The sequence below is a fragment of the Narcine bancroftii genome, chromosome 8, assembly GCF_036971445.1.
Source record: "Narcine bancroftii isolate sNarBan1 chromosome 8, sNarBan1.hap1, whole genome shotgun sequence".
Classification (NCBI taxonomy): domain Eukaryota; kingdom Metazoa; phylum Chordata; class Chondrichthyes; order Torpediniformes; family Narcinidae; genus Narcine; species Narcine bancroftii.
This window is the reverse complement of record NC_091476.1, coordinates 36429114-36439963: the sequence shown is the minus strand read 5'-3', so window position 1 is coordinate 36439963 and position 10850 is coordinate 36429114. Positions and strand designations below refer to the sequence as shown.

General features: G+C 37.8%; 1 pseudogene; it reads right to left on the bottom strand.

Annotated features, from left to right (window-relative positions):
• Window positions 1-10306: 10306 nt before the first annotated feature.
• Window positions 10307-10428, bottom strand: LOC138742154 (U2 spliceosomal RNA; annotated as a pseudogene).
• Between the last annotated feature and the right edge of the window lie 422 nt (window positions 10429-10850).

Sequence of the window (10850 nt, the reverse complement as noted above, 5' to 3'; positions counted from 1 at the left end):
AGTTTGGCGGGCAGCAACCTCCTTTGAAGAAGACCGCAGAGCCCACCTCACTGACAAAAGGCAAAGGAGGAAAAACGCAACACCCAACCCCAACCAACCATTTTTCCCCTGCAGCCGCTGCAACCGTGTCTGCCTGTCCCGCATCGGACTTGTCAGCCACAAACGAGCCTGCAGCTGACGTGGACTTTTACCCCATCCATAAATCTTCGTCCGCGAAGCCATGCCAAAGAAGTCTATATGAAGCTGGTTTTAATGGATCTCTATCTTTTTAGGTATATCCATAATTATCGCTGTTGAAAACATTTCTGAAAGATTGTGTGATTTAAAACCTTGTTCTATTACCTTCACAAATAAAAGAATCATTACATCTTAAAATTCTTAAATAAAATTACCACTCCTCTAGCATTAGAATTAAATGAAGAAAAATAACTACCTCATCTTTTTATTTTTAAATGTCCTTTTTTAGTTAAATGAGTCTCTTGTTTTTAAAAAAAAAAGCAATACCTATTCCCAGTTTCTTAATACAAGACAAAATGCCCTTTCTTTTTATTTCCTTGTCAATCCCATTAATATTAAAACATAATCTGAACTGCTTTATTAATTTTCCATATTTATACATTTTTTTACAAAGTTCCTTTCCATCTTTCTAGGAAGAATTACCACAAATAGATTTGGTTCTGAATTTTTCAGAATAAATACATCATAATTAATTATTAAAAAGAAAGGAAGAGAAAATTAAAAAAAAAACAAAATTCCCTCCCCAAGTGCTAGAAAACTAGCACTACCACCCTCCATTTTACGGGTCATGGACAAACCACAAAAACACATGTGGCTGTCAGACACAACCCCCCGCCCCATGGGAAAAATAATGTTTTTTTATCTAACTAACAATTCCATTCAATATAAGGATTCTTCATCCATCAAAAAGAAGAAAAAAAAGAGGGATAAGATTCTCTCTCCTTATACTTTAAATTCATTGCAACAAATCAGTGCCATCTGTTACTCGAATTTTAGGTAGATTCTCAGTAAGCACTTCAGCTTGTAAAAAATATGTAAAAAAACAGATTATGTTGATCTGGTACAAATATTTTCAAAGTAGCTGGACAATGCAAAACAAATCTAACCTTTATTATATAGATCTCTCTTAACTGGATTAAATTCTCTCCTTCAATAAATTTTGACTCCAAACTGGATTTAAAAAAAAAAATCTTATCCCCTTCATTAGTCAAAGGTCCGTGTTCGCTAGTTCTTCTCATCTCTAGACCAAGATACCTCTCTCTATCCTGGTAGTTCAAGAGTCCAACCAAGATAGTTTGGGTTCTTTAGGTTGGACCCGGTTTTGCTCTCAAAGCTCTATGAGCTCTCTCAATTCAAATCTTATCCTCAAAATGTTTGTCTCAAAATATCTTCTGTATCAATTCTTGAAAAAAAAATTGTTCATTCATAGAGATCAAACTGGTCATCGTATCTTTCATATTGGACCTTTCTTCAATACATTGTACTTCTTCGTTAACATCTTGAATTTTATTTTCCAATTTATCAACTCTCTGTGAAACATTATTTATCTCCTTTGTCAAATCTGTTTTTAACTTGTTTCAGTTCTACAGTTAAAATTATTCTGCAAAGCTTCAGAAAGTTTATCTATTTTAGTTTCAATTTTACTAATTTCTTCTTAAAAATCTTTTTCTTGCCTCTAAATTGTTCCTTTTCTAAACTTGACATCTTTTTCACTGTTATACTCTTCTGAAGCCTTCTCGACTGGAGAAATGTCATCCTTCTTGCTCAGAAGTCGAAAGGCTGGAGTGCCCCTTTAAGAGACTCTGTTTTTATTCCAATATTTTTCCTTCTGTAGCGCCCATGCTTGTCTTCTCACGCATGCGTGATACTGTTTTAACTTTTCCTCTGGTGCCATCTTTACAGGGTGCCACAAAGAGGGCTCCGGAGGAAGGTCCCTCACCAGGGTCCTTGCCAGCAGATCCAGAGAAGACTTCAGTGTCCTGCTTTATTGACAAGGTAGGCCCGATTTCTCTCTTCTTCTTTTCTTCCGATTTTTTTCATAGGTGTTCCTTTTGTTGTCTTTTCTTTAAAGAAGTTTTTATTAAGTTAACTTTTCTTAATATGATATAATATGATATATTAATATGATATATTTTTTTAATTAATCCCATGGGAGATGATAGGTTGCATAATGTTTCTCACAGCATCACATGACATCTTCCAGTTTGTACGTTCTCCCTGTGACCTGTGTGGGTTTCCCCCGGGGGCTCCAGTTTCCTCCTACATTCCTAAGGTTATCAGAGTTAGTTGGTAACATGGGTATATTTGGGCAACACAGGTTCATGGAATGGAAGGGATTGCTACCATATTGTGTGTCTTAGAAACTTTGAACCATAAAACCATAGAACACTATACCACAGAAACAAGCCCCTTTGGCCCTTTTAGTCTGTGGCAAACCATTTTTTTTTTGCCATTCCTCTGACCTGCACCCAGTCCATAGCCCTCCATCTCTCTCCCATTCATGTACCTGTCCAAATTATTTTTAAAAAAATTATGCTTCCTGTAACTGTTTGAATTCCTAGACCTATATATTTGAATTGTTCTTTGTTTCTCTTGCCAGAGTGGTTCCAATAGAATTTCTTTGTTTACAGTGTATTTATTTATTTATTAAAATGGTCCAGAACCATTTGTAACAGTCCTGAGTACAGCACTGTCAGCTAAAGATGAATTGTTCATTAGATATCAAAATGTGTGTTGTATTCTTAACTAATATGTTCAGACAACATATTTGTTATTTGAATAACATGCCTCCATATTTAGGTTGGGAAAAAAAAGATCAGATTAAAATAAATCCAGACTAAGTGACAATAGCCCATTCAAACCCAAATAATCGAATGGTTGTTTTACGCCCAGCATATGCCTCACTAAATTAGTCATCAGTAGGAAAATTAGTTGTAAAAGAGGCCATTTTCATAAAACTAACCAAAATTATTTGAAATCTGCATTTGGCCAGCAATTTCTTCTCTATTTACCTTTCTTTTTCATCTTGGGCAAACATCGGGATCATGACTTCCTTCCCTTTCAGTCTTCTATGTTCTGAGTGGGTCATGTGGCCAAAGTGGGAATTTCAGATTCTTCCACTGAAGGTTGGGTAGGTAGATGGGTCATTGTGAGGTGGTGCACTCCTACTGCTTAATCATCACTTTTGTGCAGCTGATGCAGGGCATTCATTCCTAATACTCTCCCAGAAGCCCTTTTTCCTCATTGAACGTTCGTCAACCAAACATTCCCAGGTACTAGTGGGACTCTTTCATGTTTCACTTCTTGGAATAGTATTTTCTGAATTCCTTCTAAGTACCCGCCTGGTAATCTCACTCAACAGAGCTCAGACTTTTGGAAGCCTTGTGCCTGGTGTGCAAGCAACATGGTCAGCCTAACATAGACATCTGACCTAAATACCTGGATGATGGCCTGGAAAAGAACACTGATCTTCACTTGTGTATCCTTCCAGTGAACTAGGAGGAGGCTTTGGAGACAGTATTGAGGTTATCCAGTTTATCCACATACAAATTGGTAATACTGCTGAATGTTTGGTAAAGAACCAAGACTCCTACTTCATAAAATTCAGCAATATTTCATTAAAATAATGTATCATCATGCAAAGAATTCACTCTGAAGGAGTTCTATTCACCAAAGAATATCTACTGTGCAATTGGCAAAATTCCAAGAGAAGTGGCTGAGATTAGTCATGCCAGCTTGGAAGAATGTTCTCAAAGTGGCACCTTGAAATGTTGTTGTGGAGCAACAAAGATATGATTAATGCAATGTTTGTCTATCATAAGCTCAGTCCAGTTCAGAGTGGAGTCAGAAGTCAAGTTGGAAAGGAAAATGAACAATAAAAAATCCCAATGTGTCAAACAGTAGATCTGGAGGAAATAAGGTTGTGTTGATGTTTTGGGTCACAATTTTGCATCAGGATTGGAGTGGGGAAGGCCTGGAGTGAAAGATGGCTAGCCTGTAAAACTGTGCGGAAGAGGTAAGACCGGAGCTAATTGGTAATAGTTGGGACCAAGTAAGGATAAATTGATCATCTGATCGAGTCAGGTGTGTGGGGGGGGTACTGTTTTTCCCCTCCTCCCAACCTGATTTCATGTGGGAATATGAGAATTATGTTGAGACCCGGGAAGGGAAAGATCTTCTTCTTCCTTTAGTACTGTGCCAGTTCAATTCACAAATGGGCTTCCATTGTTCTCACAGAACATGTGTGAGCAGTTAAATCCAGCTCATGCAACAGGTAATCAGAAACCGTGTGCTGCAAAAGATGTGCAGCCTTAGGAATTGTATTTTTCTTTGTATTTCCAACTAATACTGGTGACAGAAAAGTGGAAAATAATCCTCCATGGTCCTGACAACTAACATATAAGTAATGGAAAGATAAGTGAGTTGTTTGCTGCAGAGTGCACAATTTTTGGCCTTTTCTAGCAACCACAGTATCCAGGCTACCATTCCAGATATTTTTAGTCAATGGTGAACACCAACACGTTGTTCTGATTAAATTCAAGAATGTAAATGCCTTTGGATAGCAAGTGGTGCTCATTAAAGTCTCTCTGGTTAGGGAGAGTGATTGAAACACAATAGGCTACATAGGCTGAGATTGTGATGAACACAAAGGTCTTCTAGCATTTTGTTATGTTTACTAGAGAGAGTGATTACCCAGTTTTTATGTGACACAAATTATATTTGTTAATGATTAGTTGAAGCCTGATTGGTCCTCAAATCTGATTGCATTGATCATAGTCTACTTTATCTGAATGGAACTGAACAGAATGGCTCATTGCCAATCATTCCTTGTTCTGACCATGAACAAGTTGTGACATAAGTCCTGTTCACAAATTCTAAATGAGAATTGAAATGCATGCCATTCTCCTCTGAATCTAGGGCATGCTGAGTAAGTAACATAGCCCCAGCTTCCTGACAGCCACACTTTGTTCACGACTACCCGAGAGATCAGCAAAAGAGGAAAAAAAAATCCTTAAAATTATTTTGTTCAGCATTTTAAATATTTTTGTCATTACTCATGTCATTGCTGGAGGGAATTATTGCTTTAAATGGGAATAGTTTTGAGTCGATTTTTTTGGGATGGGTACATGCACAAGAGAAGGGAGAATATTTATTAAACAATTTAAAGCTGATTCAATTTTTGGAAAATGGTGCCAATAATATCACCAAGAAATTCAAATCAGATTGGGAAGTGAGACGTGAAGAAAAGTCAAGAATATTTTACTAACTTTTGAAGGCCGTAAAATAAATTAATAAAGATAAAACAAAAAAAATGACAAAAACCTGAACAGAAACAATATATTTTAGCACGAAAATGACTGAAAACTGGACATTTTCAAAAAGCAGGTTGCTTTTAGCTTCTACATTTAATCATTTGTTTTGTGTTGCAAAGTGTCATATCTTCAGCACCAGTTATAATGAGTAATATTTTCACTTCATCTAAAATGTGTTTGTCTGTGGATAAGATGTTCGTCTGGCATATCAGGATATATAGTCCAAGCCCAGAGTTACCTGGAGAGATTCAGAAATACTTTTGATTTATCTTGACCTCACCTCTTTCATCATATCATGTTTCACTTATGGTGTGAACAAAACTAAACCGAATGAATTCTCTCCATTTCAAAGATGAGATCCTAATGGAAGAAAATGAGTGAATTTGAAATCATCTTCAATGGGTTTTAATCCCACAGATATATTGTACTGTGACTACAGGAAAACTTTATTTCTCCCATGATTCACACATAATCACAAAACATCATTTCAGCTGCACCTCTTTTTTTTGGTGCTGCACAGTAAAACATATGAAGATTCGGTACAAGCTCTTGGGTATGCACACAAATGCTAGCTCGCTGATGCTGACGTGGGGCTAATGGTGGTCAACAAGATGCAGATCTGGCATGAATCAACAATCTGTAATGACATGCAGCAATTTTCTGTTTTCTGTTTCTCCTTCCATTTTAGGCCCTGCTGATGGGAATTGTAAACTGACCTGGGCTGCCTTTTAGATAGAGAATGGCATGGTCGTTTGAAAGGGTACAAACTCCTCTGCCAAAAATCATATTGGCTGCATCTTTGAGGGAGCAAATAGTTTGATCTAAATGCCAGGTCAATGCCAATGAGCAACAGATCTTGATGTTATGTCTGAAATCTGGCAAGTACTGTATAACAACTGCAACCTGAAATCAGGTCAAATGTCTGTCAGGGTAATAGTCACTCTAATATTTTCTGTGTTTGTTTCCTTCTAGGCTGTAGTAGTCATTTGTCATGGAAATGACTCATTTGCTCAGTCCTCAGATACACCCCTGTATTAATAACAGCAGAATATCATGGGAAACTCAGCTGGAAACCATAGAGACAATGGAGATTAGTGTGGAACCTGAATTGCTGGAATCTGTGGCAGCTGCCCACCCAGGTCCAAAATGTTGGTAACCCTTTACTTTCCATGGATGCTGAGTGGCCTGCTGACTTTCTCCAGCACCTTGTGTATTCCACAATTTGTGCCCCTTTCATATTACGAAGAGAAAGGCATGTCAACAGTTCTCTTGCAAAGATGTTGCCCTTAAACTATTTAACTGAACTTTCTTTTCCACTAACATTACACCCTACACTTTTGTTTTATTATACACCACCTCCTGTACATACTGTATATAATTGAGTAATTGTCAAACATTTTGGACAAATTTTTTGAGTCAAATTTTGGGGGGTTGACTTTTACACAGATCAAACACTTGACTGCAGTAAGTTACTACCTGCGTCATTCAAGGCGTCCAGAGCTCCGATGACCAGGAGCTAAGTCTGCATTGGGGGTGTCAGGAGCTCAGATGGGCAGGCAGCCAAGGCCTACAATTAAAGTCCACAGTCAGGGCATCAGGAACTTGGATGGGCAAGGTGAGAGTCTGCAATTGAGGCATCGTGAACTCAGATAGGTGGATGGCCAAGGTGAGGGTCTGCAATTGGGGCATCGTGAGTTCCGATGGGTGGGCAGTCAGAGACAAAAAAGGTGGGTGAGGATTTACTTTTACACAGGTCATACAAAATCATGCAATTTTTGGGTCAAAAATGAGGGTCGCCTATTACACATTATCAGTGGTTACACTGGTAAATATGGGTTGACATGCCTGGATATTATGCAAAGCAAATATTTTCATTATATCTCAGTTCACATGACTGTAACTAATTCAAGTCGATCCAAAAATAGCTCTGAATTATGTGACTATAATCATTAACTAGCTGTGGCTTTGAAGCTGTTAACAAGTGAGATAAAAATTTGAATTAAAGACTTTAGTCCAGATTTAACTTGTTGGCCAGTGGGTGAGTGATGAAGGTAGTTATTTGCTGGGAAGTGTCATTTAAAAATTTAAATTATTCGCCTCAACAGCTTATGTGAGATGTTTCAAGTGATCACAAAGCTCATTTTTGGTGGTTATCCATATTAATCCCCCCATGACTTCTTTTTATGTATGTGCCCTATATCTTGCTGTTCCAGGATGGCTTGCTCTGCTTATCCCAGAGGGTAAAAACCCTTCAGATATTGGTTCAACACTCATTCCTATTTTTTTCTCATCCGGTTGTGAAAGTTGGCTGGCTCTGCCTTTGGTAATTTTTTTTTTTCATGTAAAAGCTAGTTGAAAAGCCCACTGAAACCAGGGGAGCAAATAAATAAAAGTATTAATCCTGCTTTGCTTTAAAACCTGGTCTGGAAGGAGATATGTCAAAACAAATATCAAGTTGATAGGAAGCCTGAAGACTCATAAATAACATGGAAAGCAGAAATTATTAAGCATTATTTAGAGTATTGGATCTGGAAATTATGGCATACCCTTTTTTGTAAGAGAACAGCATTGTTTGGGAAAATTCTACATAGAACGACAACTTCCAAAATGCAGAATGGTATTGTTGAGCCTCACAACGTAACTTTCAAGGTGAATATTAGCACATTATTTCTGCTGATATTGCCTACAAGCGTTAAAATGACATGATCATATTCTGCAAGCTAGATGGCAAATATTGTTTACGAATTCCATAAATGTCTCCTAGTAACAGCTACTTAAGGTTGAGGCTGGTTTTTTTTTTGCATGTTTAAGATAAACATCTGTTTTGAGCTTTCCTTTGTACTATTAGAACCAGGAAAGCATGGAGGCACTCTGAATAATTCTTTTGATCGCTTTATTGTTTTAACATTTTATTGACTATTTTAAGTATTGTTTTTAATTGCTTTGCCATAGTTCTAATTATATAAGGTTCAAATAAATTGTGGAAATCTCAATGCAAGTTTAGAACTGACTTTTCATTTAACGAGTCAAAACAACAGCCCTCCATACCTTCCAAGCAATTATAGAGGAATATAGTCATGCTATTTAGTCAAAAGAACTCGGATTATTGACTCGTTAGTCAATGGTTTTGAGTTGGAAAATGGATTTGCAGGAAACGTCTGGATTGATTGGGCTCTGTTTAGAGCAGATTGATAAAGGAGGCACAAACATCAAAAGCACTAAGACCACTGAAGAGCGGTAAGCCTTATTAGAAGTTCCTTCTAAAATTGCATTGAGATTTCCACAATTTATTAGAACCTTATATAATTAGACCTATGGCAAAGCAATTAAAAATAATACTTAAAATAGTCAATAAAATGTTAAAACAATAAAGCGATCAAAAGAATTATTCAGAGTGCCTCCATTCTTTCCTGGTTCTAATAGTACAAAGGAAAGCTCAAAACAGATGTTTATTAAATTAGAACAGAGGAGAAATTGCCACTTGTCCTATGAGGACTGTTTTGGGTTTGGAGAGATTGTTGTACATGCTTGGTGTTTGAGTCCGATGATCAACTGAATGGGGAAGACATAGTAGCTGCAGTACCTAAAGAACTATGTGTTGAGAAGCTGAAGGTATTGGAACTTGTAGAAGAATTGCGAAGTCAGTAATTAGAGATAAATGGAAATAAGATTACTCTTCAAGCAAGACTGAGGGAGGATATAAATAAGAAGGTTACAGTTGTTGGGGATACAAATCCCACAAAATTACTGCAAATACCAGTAATAAAAATTAAGATCAGCCACAAGGAAATGGCTGATGGCTGAAGCTGTGTCCATAAGGTGGTGGTGTGGAGGATAAGCAATCCAAAATGGAGATAGGGTCAGATATTAAGGCAACATCTGACATACAGGCCCTAATAGTGCTTCAAATGCTGGAAGCAGGAGAAGTAAGAAGAGTTCCAGAGCAGGCCCCAGAGTTTCAAGTTCTGACTCGACACAACTAAAGATTCAGGCGGACGCGAAGGCTCTTGAAGTGGGAAAAACAATGTTTCAATTTAAATTGGACTAAGAAGATAAGCAGGAGTGGATAAGAATAACACAGGTGCAGTAACGGAGTGAAGATGAGCAGCTGTGAATGATAAAGGAGCTGCTGGGGATGAAGAGGAGAGGAGCTCCAGGAAGTACAGCTAAAAGGGCAAATGAGGCAACTGGAACTGGCCAAAATATTACTGTTAATCAGGGCAGGACAAAGGCACTAGAATATCAGTGGTATCTGGTGCTCAAAGTAAATCATTAAAAGCATCAAAATTTGAGGAAGGATAACACAAAGAAAATATTGAATACTAAGTGTTGCAACCACAATATGCGCTTGATCATGAAATAGACAGGTCTAGGAACAAGGCTAAGCCAGTGCTACAACCACAGGACGTGCCTCATCATGAACTAGGCAGGTTAAGCGATGGGGCTGAGCCAGTGGCGAGATTGCGAGATGTGCAAGATCCCAAATTAATTGGGTTAAGGCAAGGAGCCAGATCTCAAACCCCAATAATGACCACATAGGACAGAGATGGGAGCCAAATGCCATCTTATGGAGGGTAATACCAGATGCTCCTGGCAAGTATTAGAAATCTGGATGAGCACAGTAACGTGCGCCCAAGATGAGATAGCTGCATCATTAAGGCAGCTACAGACTCTCCCTTCTCCACCCAAGAGAGAGAAGCCAATTTTTGATGGTGAATCTCTTGAATTCCAATCATTTATAAAGCTTTGAATGCAGTATTGAAATTAGGTGTGGAAGCCAGGAGGATCGTTCATATTATTTGCAGCACTTGACAAGAGGACCACCATAAGATCTTGTAAAGAGTTGTCAACATATGGCTCCTATTGTAGATTCAAACAGGCTAAGTGGCTACCGGAGAAGCATTTTGGCGACAAGTATAAAATTTCTTTAGCTTATGTACAGAAGGCTCTTGGTCAATAATAAGACCATAGGACATAAAAGTTTACAAGCTTATGCCCTCTTAGTTTTTTTTTGGTCCCTAGATAAGGGACGTATCAGATATTAAACTGATAAGAACAGATACTACACTTGATCTTAGCCAAAAGGCCGAGAAGCGATGCCCTCTTTCTAAGAGGATGTTGCAATGTCATGATGGAGATGGCCATCTTTGAGAGCTTGACACACCTCAGTACATGGTAATCATAGTAAATAAATTACCCATCCAGGTGAGAGAATTATGGAGAAGTCAAGTTGTTGAATGCCAAAAAGAAACTATGTGACAGCTACTTTTATGTATTTGGTTCATAGAAGGGCAAGTGGATGTTGTCACAGATCCAGTATATGGAAATACTAAAGGTACGTAAACAGTGAGTAAAGAAGTTGAGAAGTCTAAATTGTATCCACAACCAAAATTAAAGTACATTTGCCACCTCTCTGACAGTGGCGTGTAAAGAAATTAGGAAAGTTCACCTGTTGTGAAGAAATGTTTGTTCTGAAATGATAAACACAATTTGGAAAAGTGTTCACAGATGGAAAAGAAG